Here is a 21,055-nt window from a genome sequence, read left to right as displayed (position 1 = left end):
ATCAACATAGGCAATATTAACCAGTAGTTCTAGAGGTTAGGACAATGGTTACCTTAAGAAAAGGGATTTTCTGGAGGGTGGGGGTGTGTACCCAGTTGTAGTGTGAACATTTTGGTTGTTTTCTGGAAGCACAGGTGCCTTCACTCTGAAAATAGATCTTTATGAGTATTCTCTATCCTTCATATTTCAGCAGAGGCTTATTTATAAAACAAGAGAATACTTGGAGTTGCTCACTCCTAACTGTATGCAGATTGGAAAGGGCCAACAAGAGGAAAGGGGAACTTTGATGTGATGCTTTTCTGAGGTGGTGAGTAGGGATGAGGTAAGCTTCCTTCCTTTAGGACAGCAAAGGGATAGCAATGTTTTTGGTCTGTCAAGATTTCCCCTTTATTTTGAATCCTTAATTCTAAATGGTTTTGACCCCTTTGAGCAGTTCAGATTTGCCTCAGGCATTTACAAAATAATGAAAATTGCTTTACTATCACGTTTGTTGGAAAGGTTGTGAGTGGTTCTGGAAAAGGCTCTGGAGGGTTGTGCTCTTGGTCTCATCACCTTTATAGTGGATAGTAACAAGACACGTGATGTTTTCCTTTTCCTCTTCTTGTGCCGTGCGTATGAGGAGAGAGACCTGACTGAGAATCTCTAGTACTGGCACTTCTAATAGAATTGAGTACAGAATAAGTACACTCTCTGCATGGAATTAAGCTCTAATAAGGCTCCGATGCACACTAGAAGAAATCTATTATGTTCTAACAACTTGATTATTCTCTCATGGGAGTGTGAGTGCCCTGCGTCTTGTGTCTCCTCGCTGTTCCTGCTTGATGGTTTTGTCTTGCTGTCACACGTTTGCCTCTGGATTGTTCTCACGCCCTCTTCAAGTTTCACTTAGCTGAAGCTATAGGGGTGCTCTCTGTCAGAACTGGGTCAAATGAGGCTGACTTCTTTGAAATAATCATACGATATGGTTTGCAGAGAATTTAAAGACAAAGTTTGCAGAGGAAGTGAAAGCTACGCTTAGGAATTTGAGCTAGCTATAAATCATTTGAGAATTATGAAAGTGTGTAGGTACACAAACTTCTTTTCTTTGAGGTATTTGTAAGAAATATTTCTTTGTGACTGCCCTGTCTTGACTGGTGGGGGAGTGAGGTTAGGTTCTACAGATGACTTCACAGAGTCTCAGAGATGAAGTGAGTAGTTGAAAACTAAATAACGAGAAAAACAGTTCAACTCACCTCTTTTGTCATAGAGCTAACATTTATTCAATAGTCATATATATATATATGTATATATATATATCTCATACTGATTTCCTTCCTTCCTTCCTTCCTTCCTTCCTTCCTTCCTTCCTTCCTCCTTCTCTCCCTTCTTATCTTGTTTCATTGTTTTCCTTCTTTCATTAGCTATCCTATTTAATAATCCTTTCTAAGAAAACACAAGATATGATGCCTACATGTGTTGGACAAGTTCTTGCCAATGCTTAACATCCAACTTAACCCTATGTCTTTATGAATCTTTAAAATGTAAAGTTACTGCAAATCTTAACTTCTTTCTTTTGTGCACATTCCAAAATTTATACACTGCCTACCATTAATTAACGGTTGCATAGCACAACTGTTTTGTGACATGTTCCTGACTGACATTTCCAAGATAAGGCTTCTGAGAAGAAATACTATACTTGTGCTTCCTAGTAAATACTTCCTATTTATTCATGACAGATCGGCAAGTCTTACCATGTGGAGAAAAAAAAAATAATGACCTCAAGTTAATTTCAACAAACTTTAGAAGGAGGCTTTTTTTACAGTAAGTCACTTCTTGGTTGGAGTCTATAAGTAAGATAGCTTGATAAAGTAGAATTAAACCCCAACCCAACTTTGCTCCGGAAGATGAAATAAAAAAAGGGGAACTAAAGAATTATAAGTAGTTTCATCATTTAGGTAAACAAATAGTTTTTCTTCCATTATTTGGAGTTTAACCATCAATACTTGCGCGCATGCAAGAATTAAGGTGTGCATCATTAGTGGATGAACTGACTTGGTTACAAAGTTCTTGACTGGATAGTTTTATAACTTCTATAATTTATAACCAAATGCTACCGTTATGGAGCTTTAGCTATTTCTTTTTTTGTCTTCTTTTAAACTAAGAAATATATAATGTCAACTAACCATCAACGGAGGCAATTTATTTTAATGGCAGGTGACACTTTTTGTAATTATACCACTTCATTCCTATGGAAAAAATATGACTTGGAATGTAAAATATCAACATTACACTTTATTTTGATTTTCTAAAAATAGTTTTCACTTTTAAAAAAGTTCATTATACCGAAATACGTATGAAAAGATGCTTTTATTTTTGTTTGACTTTTCTAGTGAAGTCCTATGGCTAAACCAGGATCTATCTCTCTGTCTATCTGTCTGTCCACACACACACACACACACACACACACACACACACACACACACACACACACACACGCAACAAATTGTACGTGTTTGATGGAAGTTTAGGTGGAAGTTTAATTTCATGATCCAAAATCTACAGCTATTGTAGAAGCCTCTTATCACAACAAAGCCATCTATGGCCATAATTGAAATCAGACAAGGACAGAATGGAAATATAGATTCTCTAAGAGGACAAGAGATATTTGATTAGTAGTTAATAAAGTCAGAAAGATATAAGTCCTGAGACCAATCACCAGCAGGCAGAAATGATCAGGGCTTGACTCAATCGGGATACTAAGATGCTGGGCTTCAATTCTTGAATCTCATTTTCTCACAACTATCTTGCTGTGTCAATGTTATTACACATCCCTGTTTGCCAAGAATCTTCTCTTTATTGCCTCTTCTTATTTTCTTCATTGAAGTTCTTTCATCAGCACAGGAAACAGCCCAGAAGAGGAGACAGAAAGGATATAAGAGCCAGCGGATCTGGAGGAATGCTATAAAATGCAACTTCTGGAATTGACATTCCTATGACACTCATGAACTCACACTAGCTGCATAAGATCAATACAGCTGAAGTTCTTGCATAGACAGGGAGGTGCCCCCCAGGCCTATCCTCTATGGAGGAGCTACTGCCAATGAAGTGAAATCAGTACCTAGAGGAGGTATTTGCACTTCAATAGTTACTTCAACATCATTCATAAGAGGTAAGGCAAGGAATGCACGTTTCTATGACTAAAACAATTGATGAAAAATGTTGTAAGTACACATAATGAGGGAAGACTTTAACTGGGAAGTAAGCAGAATAATATAGAAGGGGACTGAGGCAGGAGAGTTAAATAACAGGAAGGAAAGTTGAACAAGCCATAGAGGAACATAATATTTTATCAGCTTACTTAAAAGTGTGTGTGTGTGTGTGTGTGTGTGTGTGTGTGTGTGTGTGTGTGTGTGTAGATTGAATAGAGTTGTGCCATTATGTACTTTTAATTAATATAAAGAGCAAAACAATATTTTATTTCACAGAGACAGATAAAAAATAGTACAACTGATATACGTAAGTGAGCAGGTAAGCATCTAAAACCAGAAGTCACTGGCAGTTCCCCATTTAGAGCCAAGTTATGTAATGACTTCAAAAAGCAGAGGATGGAGGTAAGGTGCTAATAGGGGTTCGACACAGATGAAGTCAATTTGGAGTGAAAGTTCTTGCTCAGAGTGGATACACCAATGATGAGTCTGAGCCTTAGTATGGCAGACAGCCTGGTACTGGGGAATCTATGATCAGAAGACTTTGAGGATTTGAAGAACCAGAAGTGATCAGCCTGTGAAGGCACCACTTTAGGGTACCTGGAGGCAATTTTGAAATTGTCTTTGAAGTGTGATTGGCAAAGGAAAATAAGAAAGCATACAAGGTCTCAGAATCAAGGGCTTTGCATTAAAGACAGTGACTATGAATCTAAGACACGCCAATTATCCCCAAAGGCACGCTAAAGACAATCAGATTCACTACATCGACAGACCCCTTCACTCCTAGCTCTTCCCATGGAGAAACACCTGTTATTTATGGTTCAGGAAAATCCAAAACATTTCAAAATGAACAGAAACTGTCAGGTAACACCCACACAAAGCTAATTCAAGAAGGAAATTAGTTTGAAATCAAAAGTTTGACACATGGTAAAAACATTTCACACCTCCCACATAACCAGGAAAACAATAAAATTCCCAGAGGATTATTGAAGCACATTTCAATGTTTATTAAGCATTGAAACCCAAATACATTTGATACGTGAAAGAGCAGTTTGTGGTAAAAATTAAGAAATGAGCAGAGTGGAAATGAGGAACAACAACAATATATACATACGTATAAGCACACAAACATACAAGCGCACAAACACATACACAGATGTGGGGGGAGGGGGAGCTGGGGAGCGGGGGGGGGGCGGAAGGTTTGAGAACTAATTACATAGGAAGGAAACTGGAGAAAGACATTTTTTAAATCATCATAAATAAACACAATGAACTCAAAGTTACAACAGAAGAGAGAGTAACTCCATCAATTGAAAATATGAGGGCAAGTGATGGGAATAGCCAAGCCCAGGAAAAACAAATGAAAAGATATAAATGCACGAGAAAATTTATCTTTGTGTAGAAGACAAAGAAAACAACATACATTTAACTGGTAACTGTAATTCTTTAAAAAAAGCTAAAAGAAAAACAATAGAACAGTACTCATCATTAAAATAAACATTTACACATTGAAAAGATAGACTTTATACCTGGAATGCTAACCAAAAATGGTCACTCTGAGATATAGTTTAGCTAAACAGAGTTAACAAAAAATACTTGAGGCAGATTAAGAGACCAGAATTTACAAAACTGATTTTTGGTAATAGCACAGAACAAAACTCACCAATAGTGGAAGAACACACACAAACCTCAAGAGAGCAAAATGTATGCTACTTATTTTGAAGTTTTTATTTAAGAATCAAAGGTGTAAAAATAATTGTAAGTTGAAAGGATTTGATTCCAAGCTCTCCTGTGTCATGTCCAGGGAGAGATGCTTGTTCACTGCAAGAAAAAATTAGTGATGACTCAATGAGTGAGGTTGAGTGTTTAAAACATTTTGGTGATGACATACAACTAAAGAAAAAAGGATATTGTTTGAGTATTACAACAAAAAAATAAAAATAACACAACTAAAGATGGTGAGACTGAGTGCTGTGTGGGAAGTTGGATAAGCTTGTTAGTTGTCACATAGGAAATAAGAGGAATTTAAGGTAGAGTCAAATTAAGGTTAAGTAAAGGAAAAGAGTCCTGGGAACCATTGCAATACCATGATATTGGTATAAGTTTCATAACTGGAAAAAGTCAAAAATTTCTAAATAAGTCAACAAAATATGTAGTAGCACACACAGAAATGAATGTGATACCAAATAACAGATGTTGGAGATACACTTATATGTAATACCATTAAATATAATTAAATTACGTTCACAGAGGGAAAGTCAGAAAAGCTCACAAAAATATATCTAGCATATGATATATATGCTCTGATTACATAAAAGGTCTACTGGGGAGATCTGAAAAAACCGTAGATGATTCCAGTGTACTGACCTGGAGTAGAGTCCAGGATATTTCTGCAAAGTAAAAATTGTAGATGTGTCTACAGAATGTGTATAGCATTTGCTTTACCATTTTAGGGGTATTTTCCTATCACTCCCAAAGAAAAACCTAGTCTTGAATTTTTTCAAACAATGTACTAATTGAATGAAAAACTTTAACAAAGACATTTAAAGGATCCTTCAAATTAAAATGGCAATTAAAATGAGTATGTTTCACATGAAGGGTATAATTCAGTGAAAATACAACACCAATTTTACAGAAGTGTACTTAGGCACATTAGCTTTTATAATGCATACAGACGGACATGGCTATTTAATTTAAGCAGGCATGGGTTTTGTGGACCGCTGTGTTGTGGGACAACTGGTTACTACATACACTGATTGACATGTTAAGAAACAAAAGCTGGGTGCTCTAGGGGTGGTTCAGTGGCTAAGGACCTGAGTTTGTTTCCCAACACCCACACTGAGTGACTCACAACCAATTGTAACTCCAGATGCAGGAGATCTGATGCCTCCTGATCTGTCTTCTGGCCTCCTCAGATATGGCCAGAAGAGAGACCAATTAGAAAACAATTGGGAACAAGGTAGATCACCTAAAGACAGGGCTGTCTTTCTTCCCTCTCGCCTCCCTCCCTTCTTTTCTCCTTTCTATTCCTTCCTTTTCTCATACTCCTGATCATCCATCTATGCTAGTTATTTCTATAGTCTTTGTCACCGAATATGTGCTAGAATGCTAAAGTTATTTCTCAGATGCATGTGATTCATCTGCCAATGAGATGGAAGATGGAATTGTGACTTCAATGCTAAGCTAAGTGGAAGGGCTCGAGGCAGTGACCCATTGATAGCTTGAGTGACATGCATGAGTCAGGAACTCTGGCAGCAGGCTCTTGACATCTAGATCAGGACCCAGCTGGGGTAGTGCTAGAACCAGCAGTGGGCACTGTGGGCTCCTAACTCTGCAGTTTCCTAGTTCTCTGAGGAAGCTGGAGGAGTTAGTTCTTGGATGCCCTGGAAGTCAACAATGGAGCATGAGAACAATTAGCACTAGATCTCATTTTTATAGTAATTAGAGACATTCCTTTCGTTTGACACTAAACCCTTAGCTGAGGAAATACCTTGAAATTTCGATGTGTGTTTTCTTGTTGTTCCAAGTCCCTGATTTCATTATAAAATACACAGAGCTATTAAACTCAGCCTTCAATATGCTGAGTAAGCTGGCTATTGTCAATGCCTCTTTCCTTGGAGATTTCTCTACTTATCACTCTCTTTCTTTCCTCTTCTGACCCTTATCTCTTTCCCACTACTTTTTAATGATAGCAGCAGCTCCTTGCCCATCAATCAAAGCAAGTTGCTTATACTGATTCTGGAACTTGCCTTACAGAGAACTGATATTTTAGGAAACCTTAAGATCAGATTCAGGTCCTGTCATTCCAGCATTTATGAAGTCTCGCTCAAAATCGGGTTTCCTTCCTTCCTTCCTCCCCTCCTTCCTTCCTTCCTTTCCTTTAATATGGTTTTATCACATAGCCCAGTCTGGGTTTGAACCCACTGTGTAGCTTGGGCAGGCATTACCCAGTTAAGTGATCTTATCTTTAGTATAAGTCTTCATTATAGATTACAGGTATGAGAATCCATGTCCAGCTCAAGATAGGGCTATCTCGCTATTCAGTTTTGTGGCTAGCTTTGAGATCTAGCAGAAGAGCTAGAGTATTTATCATTCATAGGGAAATTTGAGTTATTGGAAAGGTCTTTTTACAGGCTTCTTTTAGAAGGGTAGGATTTGCACTACTGGAGCCAATGGTTTATCTGAGCTAAGACCTAACAGAGGTATTTGATGATAGAAGACTATTGCTAGGTTCAAACTAGAAAATAAAAGGATAATTTACATCATTTTTCTGGGCAACAGAAATAATAGGATAACAGCAAGGGTAGTGGTGTGTTGTTCATCATATTTGGAACTGAGCTGAAAGGTTACTTGGAAATGGAAGTTTACCAACTTTAGATGGGGCTATATCTACTGAACAGTTAGGACAGATTTATTTTTGTTTTAGACCTTAATGAAAGGGAAGTTCTTCCCCAAACTGTGCCGCTGGCTCCTCTGCCTCAGAAACAATATCAAAGGGCAATTAAGACATGGGCTCTGGAAATAGACTGTCTCCAAATCTTAAATTCTTCTATCAGCACCTCTGTGACCTAGGGCACAAGATTCGTGGCTTCACAACTATGTCTGGACATTGTGTTCTATTAAAATTATGTACTGAAACCAACCTAATCCAAATAGTGGTATTAGGAGGTAATGGCTTTTGGAGGTGGTTGGGTCACCAGAAAAGAGCACTCACAAATGGAATAAGTGTCCTTACAAAAATGGAACAAAAAAGACATCATTAACTAATGAGGAAAAAAAACTTCTCATGTTACAGGACCTGTGAGTTCCTTCATCATGGGCTTGCCAGCTTCCCAAATTGTGCAGAGTGCACTCCTATTGTTAGTAAGCCACCCAGCCTACGATACTTTTTCATGGTAGTTCAAATTTAGACTATCGAGGTTTACCCTATGTCTCAGTTTATGCAACTGTGAAATAGAGATAATAATTCTAATATTTTAGGGATGTTATGACATTTACATGGTTGACTATATGTGAGTCAATGTGAGTGGCATGTCAAGTACGTCACATGGGAAGGTCCTGTTTCTTTCTCAGAAGCCTTTTATGATGTCATGTCTAAGGAGCATGTGTTCGCCATCACAGAGCCAAAATTTACTGTCTTCCTCACACTATTGTAAGCATTTACTCATATTTTTGTTCCCCTGTACTATACAGATGTTCTAAGCCAATGTTCTAAGTGAAGATCTATTCTAGGATTGTGAATTAAATTTAATATATCATTTTAAGAAGCAAATGAGATAGAGTAGAAATTATTTGTATATATTTTAAAGCCAAAACAACAAATATTACTTTGTGAAACTTTTGTTTCAGTCTTTTAGCTATGCATCCCTAGGACACAATGGCTCATCTGTTTTCTTTCCGTCGGTTATAGTTGATATTTCTGAAGGCAACCATAGTAGAGAAATGACCTTTGAGGAAATGAAGCTATTGGTCTTGTTCAAGTCTCCCCAGCACATTAAGATGCTGCTGTGGAGAAGTTGCCTCATCAAGCTATGTCAAATCCATGTGGGAAATAAACAGATGAGAAGGAAAATATGCAATTAATGAAGTTTTTCATTTAGTTAACATTTGTTGAGGAATGACAGAATCAGGTACACATTGTGGTGAGTGAGAATTTTAAAGAAGTTTTTGTTTTTTTTAATCCCCTTCAAGTGTACACATTTTTTGGAGGAGAGGGGTTTTTCTGTATTTTGTATGAAGAAAGTGTCCATATGCCTGCTATAATTTCTAGCACATTTACATTTAATGGTTGATACATGAATTAAGTAGTTAATTGGAGGTAGACTCATTAGTATAATTCTTCTGTAATTGCTTATATTGCATTGCATAGGGCTGAAACCTTAGAGCAAATTTAATGTTACATTTTCATGATTATCTTATGCTGAATTGACTATCGCATTTATTTATGTGGCCATTCCTCTGAGATGGGAAGTGTGGTACAGTATAAAGGAAGAGATTGCAAGAATATATATCTATATATCTATATCTATATCTATATCTATATCTATCTATCTATCTATCTATCTATCTATCTATCTATCTATCTATCTAGCTATCTATCTATCTATAGTCTTCGGGGCTACTTATGAGGAACTATAAAGCTAACCTGGGGTTTTATAATTCTGCATATTAGCATTCTTGGTGGGATAATTCTTTGTGTGAAACTGGTCTGTGTACTGTGGAATGTTTAGCACCATTTATGTCTCTTGCTCAGAAAGGCCTTTCTTCTCTTCCCTTCTAGTTGGGGAACAAAATTGCTGCATATGTACCTGTTCCCTGTGCTTTTTAGCTTTTTCTTTCTATTTGTTTGAGTTTTCCTGTGTCTCAGTTTCTATAACTGTGGAAAAGACACTGACAACAGAAATAGACTTATTCTGTATTTATTAATAATAATATTATTATTATTACAGCTTATTATTATTTGCCAGCTTGTTTTCTAGAGAGAAAATTGGTGTGAGGTTGGATGGGTAGGGAAGATATGGTAGGAGATGGGGGAGAGGAAACCATGATCAAAATTTATTGTATGAAAAACAGTCTATTTTCAATAATAACAAAAACAACAACAACAACTGATGTGGGATGTCCTTCTGTACTCTATGGATATGTGTTGCTCCCATTGGTTAATAAATAAAACTGCTTTGGCCTATGGCAAGGCAGAATAGAGCCAGACAGGAAATCCAAGCAAAGATACAGGAGAAGAAGGGCAGAGTCTGGGAGAAGCCATCTAGCTGCCCAAGGAACAAGATGCCAGCAGACCAGTAATGCCATGGCCAGATCACATTGCAATACATAGATTAACAGAAATGAGTTAATTTAAGTGGTAAGAACTAGTTAGTAATAAGCCTGAGCAATAGGCCAAATGGTTTATAATTAATATCAAGCCTCTGAATGATTATTTGCAAGTGGCTGTGGGACAGGGTGGGACAGAGAAAAGCCTCCATTTACAAACAACACATTGGTGTAACCCTACTCTCATTGGAAGATAGCTCCTACCCTGGAGTTGGGTAAGAATATTACTTCTGCTTTTGGTTATTCCCATTCACAGTCAATCATACAGCACATTTCACAACCTCTTTTTCCTAGATATTGAAATTCCAATTCTTACATAGGTATCATTGAGAAATCTAGGAAAAGTGAGTGAGGTTATCATTATTACTCTAATTCCAGTGATTATATGCTCATGAGTTCATTTATCCAGGTGATACATTCTTTTCTATATTGGGAAGGAAATCAAACATAGAGCTGACTCATCCTCTTTTATGATCTGACTGTTCATATGTGTAAAACACTAATAGTTACTAATAGTCCTATGGCATTGGGGGACATGGGCATCCTCTCTATCCTTATGCAACAGTGACTGAATGTAGCAAGATACAGGTAATGAGAAAAATAGTAGAAAAACGGACAATCCTTTCACATATATTACATCACTGGATGCAAAATCCTCCAAGTCACTGCATGTCCAAAGTCCTGAGCTAGAAGCTCATAGAGTTTATAATTTGCCTTGTATTAATTTATTTTTACCAATATAGGTTTTCTAAATTAAAAAGGGTTCTTATTATTGCAATTGTGATCCCAGTCATTGAGTTAAGTACTCACTTGCATCATGAATGCTAGCTGGTAGAGCACATGATGTTGAAATCTCATTGAGCTCACACAACAAAATATTATATCTTATGCCACATTTCATGCATTTTGTTGATTTTCTTTAGATGTTGTCAAGTGAATTGTGGTGTTCTCAGAACACATGAGTTCTGCCCTCAACAGCGTGGACAGGGACAAAGAAAGAAATAGGTCTATGAAGCATGTTTGAAGCCAATCTTTGAAGTGAAAGCATTCTTTGTCCTAAGTCTATGGTCTCACTTAAATGTAACAGGTTGGGAAATATCAAGCACCTGAGCATTTAGGATGAACACGAAATGACACATTGTGCAGAAAGCCTTGTCTCCAAGAAAATATGAAGCAAAACTCCATCTAAGACAAGCAGAAGATAGTTTTGTGGAAGTCATGATTTCTTCGATAATAATAGACACATATCAAACTATTCTACATTTCAAGCATTGTGTTTGGGTACTGACACCTTTGCAAAGACGCTGGGTCAGGAAAGAGCTCCTGTTTGCCCTGTGAACTGGGACACTCCGCTCTGGCCAAAGCACAGATTTAAAGTGAGATGAGAGAATGCCACCACCGAGTAAAGAAGTAAAGTGAGGCGTGATGACTTGAGGCAAGAGGCAGAAGGAACTGAACACTCCCAGCCACAGGCTTGGGTGCAAGGTCATTTTTGTCATACGAGGGGCTCTGGCTGATGAGTTTCTCAGGAGTTTCCATTTTCTGAGACTGACCAGAAATGGCATGATGAGATCTGCCCTCCATTTCAGCTTCAAAGCAAAGAAGAGGTAGCCCTGTAGGTTTGGGAAGAAAAAGGAGAAAGAAATGACATGGTTCCACTTTCCTTCTAGGAAGGCCTTCTCTTTCTGACTCACACTGTTTGTTCGGCAGTCACTACACTACAGTGCTGAATACAATGACAGAAGCCTTAAGAAGGTTTAGGATCTTTACATTGAAAAAGTCGATACACAGCAAGCTGACTAGCTAGCTCACTATATGGATGGATCAAACAGAGAAGCTGAGAGATATAAAGTCCAAAGGCACTTTCATGTATAGCTATAAAAATAGTCACAGCTGTTAGTATGAGTGAGGGCAGCCTTATGGATGGCAGTAGGATTTTCAGTTTCCTGGAGGAGATCCACATCACAGAAATCAGTGAGAAATCTCAGTTCTAGCAAGGGAATTTGTAGGAGCCTGGAAATGGATAACTCCCATGGTTAGAGGAAGGATGTGGAATTCATTTATCATGTAGAATGGAGCAGGTGTTTTGTGGTAGCAAAGAGTAGGATGGTCAGATGGGTAGGTCTACTCTTTAGGTGGATATTGCAAGACCACTGTCTCATATTGTATCTAACATTATGCTGTGATACATAAGCCCAAGAAGCCGCTTTAAGAAACAGGATGTCCTAAGGGCCAGGTTATGTTTAGACAACATGGTGCTGATATGGATATTTGGTATGAGGGGATGGATGATGCTGGACATGGCGATAGGATAAAAGTCTGGAGGAATGGTTAACAAGATAACTGAGGAACTCCAAAGTAAATAGTGAATAAATCTGTTATATGACTACTGTTTGGACAGTGTGCACTTCTGTGTGATTCTGCATAAATAAAGCCTTGAGGTTAGATTCCTGAAGCTCTGCCTGAGGCTTTGCCCTTGCCAGGCTGCTTGTTTGTCAGTCTGTCAGCCTGTGTACCTACCAGTATAAAACCTAGATGCTGCCTAACTGTGTGTAGCTCACATGCACCAGTGTGTGGGTGGTTGCCTAGCAGCCTTCATCCTGAGTGAATGTAGCATGCCTGTCAGTCTCTGACTCCTTGAATTCTGCTCAACTTCTCAGCCTCCTCTGACCCTCGTCTATTCCTGGCATCTGAGCAGGGACCTCACAGCCATACTGGAAAATTATTTTACTTGCTCAGGCCAAATAGGCTAGGGGAGCATTTGTTATTTAATTGAAAAGCTATATAAGAATCAAAAGTTTTCTGGATGAGCTATCATCTGCATCAATAAAATTCGATTTCCCACTGGAAGGGAAAGATGTACTAGACTGTCGAACACATACTTGAAACAGAGTAGAGTGTTTGCAACAGACAGAGGCAGCAGGCTTGCAAGATTTTATTTGCTGAGTTTGTGAAAGAATTGATATAGCCCTATTATTTATGGAGTCACCAAGGTGGTTGAAAAGTATCCTTTCCTGATGAGGAAAAAAAGGAAGAAGAACAAAGACCGTTTCTCTCTATAGCTTGCTGGAATCAGCTCTCCAGAGTTCTAAATACTTGAAGTAACAAGAACCTCATCCCTGTAGGGCCTGGGGAGACAGTTCGGCAGTTAAAATCTCTGACTGCTTTTACAGAAGACTTCAGCTTGATTCCCAATGACCACATGAAGTCTCTGCCAATAACTCCAGGCCCAGGGAATCTGACACCCTTTTCTGGCCAATTTGAGGTGGTTATGAATATCAATAAATAAGAGGACATGATGTAGAGAGAGAGATGGAATGGGGACACTAGTAGGAGCTGGTAAATTGATATGATCAACTATGTTGTATACAATTATAATTGCATTATTTATTTCCAAATAAATATTATTTAAAATAGTAAGTAAATAAATTCTCGTGCTTTTTTCACAGTGAGGGTAGAAGTGTTTCCTATCAGGTGCTTGCTGAATTTCTTTTCAACATTTCTCTTCTTCTGTCCTTTCCCTTCATCACTTCTCCTGCTGCCCTCAAACCTTTCAACACCTCCGAGGATTCCATCATACCTGTGATATACAGAATCGGGTTTTATTTTCCTTCAAAAGTACCATTCTCTGTTAAAGAATTTGAGATTTACACGAAATAAAGTGAAGAAGGCATCAATACCACGAAGGAAAGGGAGCCAAACAGACTCTTAACTATGAGGTAATATAAATACCACCTTTAGCCTGCATCCCATCTGATGTGAAGCTCCAGTTCTCCCTTCCACGGATGTTACTGTCTTTCTGGTCTTGTCTTTGCAGCCACATCTAGGAGAGAATGTTTCACCACAGACTTCTTGGAATTCTGGTTCTTAATATCTTTCTGTCAGTTGGGGAGAGGGCATAGGAGAGGTGGAGGGAAGGAAGGAGCAGGGAAAGTGATAAAATTCCACTTCAATTTAAAATATATTTCAAAAAGCCCAGTTCCTAAAATAATGATATCTCTAATTTGTCCTTGTTAGAAAACCCCACTTGTCCATTAGAGGACATCCCGGGTTCTTATATCAGCTTTGAATCAGCAGCTACTTCACCTTCCCTTTGTCTGCAGGCATTCATTGCTTGCTATCATAAAGAACACAGATCTCAGATTCTTCCTCCCCTAAAAATCTAAATGTAAGGAGAATTTAACATATATACCACAGAAGGCTTCTACTCTATGTTGGGTCACCTAAATTATAGACTGTTTGAATTAGTTCCTTGGTTGGATAACAACTTAGAAATGAACTATGAGTGAGGAGAAGGTCTGAAATTCTTTCCTTGGGCACCATGACAGATAAACATGCATAATAATTCACAATCCAATCCAAGGAACTTGACCAATTTGAGAGGAAATTTGAAAGAAAAATTATGTATTTAGGTGGCAAGATTAGCTAGAGAGTCCTCTTTCATAAATTATAAAAAATATGTTTAAATGCCTCTAAGAAGTTTTGCTTTTTTTTTTTTTTTTTTTTTTTTTTTTGGTTTTTCGAGACAGGGTTTCTCTGTGTAGCTTTGCGCCTTTCCTGGAACTCACTTGGTAGTCCAGGCTGGCCTCGAACTCACAGAGATCCGCCTGGCTCTGCCTCCCGAGTGCTGGGATTAAAGGCGTGCGCCACCACCGCCCGGCGAAGTTTTGCTTTTGTCTTTAATCCAAAAGTAAGATTTGTTTTGTGATCTGAGATCTAACACATTTGGTCTCCTTTTGAGCAAGCTATCCATTAAATGCCCTATGTGCAAGAGAAAAACCACCATCTTATTTCTAGGTTGTGGATGGCAGTATATTGGCCTTTTGTACAATGACAACAGACTGATCCTTGTTGGATGTAAGTTAAAATTTAAAATTTATTTTATGAGACCAATGGATCACACAACTACACACACACACACGCCCATCAATGAAGAGAGAGAGAGAGAGAGAGAGAGAGAGAGAGAGAGAGAGAGAGAGAGAGAGAGAGAGGTTTTGACTGCGAATGAAAGTCTTCAAGGAAAAGGTTTTATGTAAGAGTGCCTACTGTAAGAGAGAGAAAAACATAACACTAACCTCATATTCCATGAGTGTTGAATGGGACTCCCTGCATCTTTTTTTCTTTAGTTCTGCTTCAGACATACTCTAGTTTTGCCTTACCCATGACTACAGGAAGATCATAATATCTTGAGTATCCTAGTGGATTTTCTCATCCATGCACCCCAGGAGACAGCACCCTGGACAGCTATTTATCCTTTTAAAGAACACTTCACAATGTGGAGGAGACCTTGATGTCTGGTGGGGCATGGCGACTACCCAGGATGCACACTGAAATGTAGTTGGTGTTTGGTAGCACCTGGTGGGCACAAGCTTTATGAGTGCTGTGTGAGGCATCTCCTAGGAACTTAGAGGAATAGGTAGGAGATTCATGGCAGGGTGTAGAGGGGATCAGGTCATGGAATTGAGCTTTTGTGCTAATGCAGTTTCATTTTTCTGTATCATCCTGTGGTGCTTTGAGATTTGTTTTTGGTGGTACTAAAAAGTTTCAAGTTTGTTGAAGGCAAGCTGCCTTTTCTTGGAACTCAATTTTAAGTAGAACACAAACTCTACAGTATTTTCATTACGCCCCTTTTGTTGAGAAAGATATTTCTTTTTAAAATAACTCCACTAACTTTCATCAGAGTTGCAGAATTCACATCAGTTATCAGCGTTTCTCAATTTCAAGTAATGGAAATCAATGCCGGTTCTAGCTGGTGAGAATACACTCACAGGGTAGAGGATACACTGAGCACTTGAGCTGCCTGCAGGCAGAAGAAGTTTTTGTATTTCTGCTAATGTGTAAGAGAGGAGCTATGACTTCACATGCTCTCAACAAGTACTACTGCTTTTCCAACTACTAAACTGAAGCAACTAAAGCAGGATTCTGCCTTGGTTTTCCTCAAAATCTTTCTATTACTTGAAGGGACTAGAGCTCATTTTTTAAAAGATGCTTTCCATGCCCATTATTCTGATTATCTTAACACTTTTGGCCAGTTCTTTAAAGTATTTTCCCTATCTTCTATGCCTTTTGTGAATGAGTCATCAATTCTTTGGGCCTACATTGTCATTGTACATAGATATGATCTGGAATGTTTTTCATCTTGCTAGCTCCTCTACTTATTCAGAATATTACCAGTGATGTAGATCCCCCATCGAGCTTTCATCCACCCAGGACTTTCTTCCAGATGGATGCTAATAAAAATTAAAAGATAAAAAACATGGTGATCTTAGATTCTTGGTTTGTATGTTCTTATTAATATTTAGGGTACGGTCTGTGTGATTCTGCTGGTGATGATGGCCCAGGTCCTCCACTTTGAAAAGCAAAACTCTTTATCCAGAGTGCTCAGTGCCCACTTTCTTCCTTTCTTCTGGTTATTTTTGTGTAAAGGCCATAAACAAAAAAGTCCAGGTATTTGCTGGCTGATATGAGGGGGCAGCTGCCAAGTCAGAAGAGCAGGTTGTTTCCATGAACTGGAAGCTCTCTGCTCTTTTCCGTTCAGTAGGTCACCTTTCTTAACTTATGAAGATAACTGAGGTTAGCATTTGTCCTCTGTATGACATCTTTCTGGATTCATGAGTGTCTATGCTATTATCAGAATGTGCCTCTGAGTCTGTAGGCAGTCATGTAGAGTCAAGAATCTAAGTCCACTCCAATATATGGACATTTCCTATCAATAGGATTTGAGGAAATAGGGCTCACACATTGTTCTTCTTTCAGAGAACTCCCAAAGAGGAAGAAAATGCTTAAGTTGATAGCTAAATTGAAATTGTTCCTTGAATAATATCCTAGTTAGTTTTCTATTGCTCTGATGAAACACCATCCCCACAAACAACGTGGGGGAGAAAGGCTTTATTTGCTTATACTTCCACATTGCAGACCATCATTAAAGGAAGTCAGGGCAGGAACCTGGTGGGAGAAGCAGATATAAAAGCTACCAGGGGATGCTATTTACCTGATTGTTCTGCATAGTTTGCTCAGCCTGATTTTTTATACCATCCAGGACCACCTGCCTGGGAATGGCTATACCCACAATGCATGGGACCTGTGCACATCAATCATTAATCAAGGAAATGTCCTACATACTTGCCTACAGGCCCATTTTATGGTAGCATTTTCTTAATTAAGAACTTCTCCTCTTTTGTCTAGGTTTATGTAAAGTTGACAACAACAACAAATAGCAACAACAACAACAACAAAATCCCGACCAACACAAATAACCACAGGTAAGTGCTGAATGATTGCACCTTTGCAGTCAAAGTGAATGTTTCCACTCAGTGTTAAATTTTCTCTCATGGCCTAGAACTTACATAAAACTCCCAGACATCTTTCTTATATCTTTCTTTCTAAACAACAGCAAGAAAAAAAAAATCTAATCTATGTATTCTTGTGCCCTCCCTCTCTCCACTCCACTTCGATTGTCTTGTCAGTGGACGCTTCTTTTGTCTGATCTCATGAGTATTTCAAATGGATTCCATTCTTTGACATTCTACTGAGTAGGATCTGGCGTTCCAATCAGCTTTTAATGGACCAACCCCTTAGAAAGCACAGATCAAAGAATTCATTTAATTAGGAAATAGTGTTTAATTTGGTTTGAGGAAAGAATATTTCTTTTATAAGGTATATAAAATCTTACATTTGGTGTCCATGGATACCTAGTATAGTTAACATTTTTTTTTAAACTGTTCCTATCTGAGGGGGAGGGCCTGCTGAAATTAGAAAGAAGCTTAATCAAAATATAATTATTTAGACAAAAAATAAAACAAGAAAAACGAAAGCCAAAGGAAGATCGAATGGAACTGTGGCAGCTTTTTAAACTCAGGACAGATTTTATTTCTAATTTGCTATGCCTTCTCCATGAACCATGATTTCTACATTCATTCAGTAAAAAAATCTGCTAGGCCCCAATAGCCTTACAGAGTCTTAGAACAGCATTTCAGTCTTGCCTTAATTTGGCACACAGAAAAACAAGTCTCTGGCCTTGAACTCACAGAGATCCATCTGTCTCTGCCTCCCTCCCGAGTATTGGGATTAAAGGCATGTGCCACCAGTGCCCCAATTATCAATTCCTAAATCCTGTACATAGCAGCAGTAAATTCTAGAACTGAGATTTCATCCTCATCCTTATCATTGGTGTGATAAAGGACATAAATCTAGACTTTTCCATTATTTATTGCTTGCCTTTCATTCAGAAGTTTCTAAAAATGCCATCCAGTGCTTGATCCTGGATCAAATCATCATCATCATACTCATCATTAGAAAACCAGGGGGATGCCCTGATTCCCTTGTGAAAAACATAAAGTCTAGATAGATTGATTCTGTAACCTCCCAAGGTCAAATGTGATGGAGCTCAATCTACTGTGGAACCTTCACTTCCTGTTTAAAGCGCTATTTAATAACCGTCTATACACAGTTTTAAAGACAAATGTGATTTTCAAAAAAATTTCATTTTCTCTGTTATTAAAAAAAAAAACAAAAACAAAAAACAAAAAACCAGACCTCGGTTTGACATGCCCTCTGGCTAGATTCCACATTTCTCCACAGACAGAAACCTCAGAAAGTCTGATTAAAAACAAGAATGTACTTTTGGGAAATGAGAATGTACTCTCAGACTCCATTTGGTGTTTACTCTCACTTGCAGAACAGAGGAAAGGGTTTTAGTTCTTCACTATTTTTTACACCTCTGATACAAAGAAAACCTGCCGTGCTACCCTTCTGTTTTGGTAATATTTGGTAAATCAGCCACCATCCCTGAGTTCCCCAGCAAGCTGATATCTACACAGATAGAGGCTCACAGAGCTGTTTTATGTATGTCATTGACAGAACACATACTCTGTTTTTTTTTAAAAAATCACTTTTATGCATCTTATTTTCTTACCACCACACATGCTTTATAGCACTAGATCCTTTATTCTATTACACAAACACACACACACACTCAGGTGCACACATGCACACCAGTACACACTAATGCACACGCACAAACAAAGCTGTTATAGATAAGTACTTCAGGCAATTGAAGTGCCTAGAGAATTAACTTGTTTCAAAACTTACAGTAAGTGTCGGGCATCAGAATTGCCCCTGGAACTTAGGCTCTAGGCTTACTTTTGATGACTTTATTATGACATTGGTCACTTTATCATGGCATCACCTTTGTCTGAGTCCTTACAACTCTTCATGATTTATGGTTAGGGACATCTTTCTTTTTCTTGCAGATGCATTAAAATTTATTTTGGGGCCGGGCGGTGGTGGCGCACGCCTTTAATCCCAGCACTCGGGAGGCAGAGCCAGGCGGATCTCTGTGAGTTCGAGGCCAGCCTGGACTACCAAGTGAGTTCCAGGACAGGCGCAAAGCTACACAGAGAAACCCTGTCTCGAAAAACCAAATAAATAAATAAATAAATAAATAAATAAATAAATAAATAAATAAATAAATAAAATTTATTTTGGATTAGTCACAAAGTATACTTGAGTTGGTGTTAGAAGATGCCAGTGGATTCCTTGTGTGTGTTCCTAAAAAATAACATTTAATAACACCTGTCAGAAGACTCTTGTGGGGTAGTTCTAATTTGATATGTGGCAAGTTATACTTTAGAAATTCCTTGATTGAAGCACTTCAATCAATCCTCCTTTACCCCAGCAGCCCTTCCCATGGCTAACATGCAGCTAGCATACACTAGCAGCCAATCAACCAACCTGAAGATCAAGCCTTAGCCATATTGAATCCTGAAACAGACGATTTAAGGAGGAAATGACTGGAATATTAATGTGGAACTTAAGAAACGTTTTTCTTTGAAACTCATTGCAAAGAAACTCACATTTTTTTTGAGTTTTTGAGAACTTTTTGAATTTCTAGCCTTTAATTTTAAGTATTTTTAGCATCAACCTAATGTTATCAACCTAAAGGAAAGTCATATAAAAAATATTGGGCAAAACTTCTTGCATGAGACATTTGAACTGCCTTGAGAGGGAGTGTGATTTATGATTATTAATAAGGCCTGGGCCTTGAGAATATGTGATTGAATTCATTAAGGCTATTATTTTGTTAGGAGTCCTTTGCTTGCTTTGAGGCTTTATTGCGGAAAATGGAAGAGTTTAATCATGAGGGAAACTTAGAAGTAATGCCTCTCTTTATTTCTTAGTACTTGAGCAACTGCAAAGAACTCTTTGTCTCTTTCTCCCTATGAGGGCAGCAATATTTCTGTTTTGAATGTACCTCAAGGAAGACATGAGCAGTTCCACAGGCAAGATAACAGATGTTTCTGACAGGCTCACAGCTGCATCCTGCTTTGAGAAAACATCTTCTGAAACCAAGGCTTTAAAAATGATTAGATAGGGATTATCTATTTGCATGTTAAAAGCATTCTTTACTCCATAGGAAGTTCAATGGGGAGTTACTTTAAATAGCCAGTACCCTTAATGTGCTTAAAATAAAATTTGATCTATAAACAACATCTCAGAAATAAAACAACTGAAATAAAGGAAGTCTAATTATAACTTTTAAAAGACTATTATATAATTCTTTATATAGAATATTTATAAAGAGATGAGTGCTATTCTGTTTCCTTTATACCTTTGTTTCAAATTGTTTAATTCATGTTTCAAATGATACATTCAAATTATCTGATCATATGAAGCCCTATCAATGGCTCATAGTTTGCATTGCTTTCTGTATGTCCCGACTGTGACTGGACTCTCTCCAAGTACCCATGTGGTCTGTGAGGAAACAACAGCTAACAGATAGTTCAGATTCTGTAGGATGGCTACATGCCTTTTAGGCTATAGCTAGGATAGTAATTTTCTTCTTTTTATTTCTTTTTTTCATTGACGAAATTGTGCCTATGTATAATGTACAACATGATGCTTTTATACTTTTGGACATTCTAGAAGGAATAAGTCAGTCTAGTTAATTAACTTTTTGTAATGAGAACATGGGAATAAACTACAGATGTAAACTGTAGTTATCATGTTGTAGAATATATCACTTGAACTTCTGACTGGAATTT

Source organism: Peromyscus californicus, unplaced genomic scaffold, assembly GCF_007827085.1.
Source record: "Peromyscus californicus insignis strain IS unplaced genomic scaffold, ASM782708v3 Scaffold_1__1_contigs__length_55948999, whole genome shotgun sequence".
Classification (NCBI taxonomy): domain Eukaryota; kingdom Metazoa; phylum Chordata; class Mammalia; order Rodentia; family Cricetidae; genus Peromyscus; species Peromyscus californicus.
Note: the sequence above shows the minus strand (reverse complement) of the source record.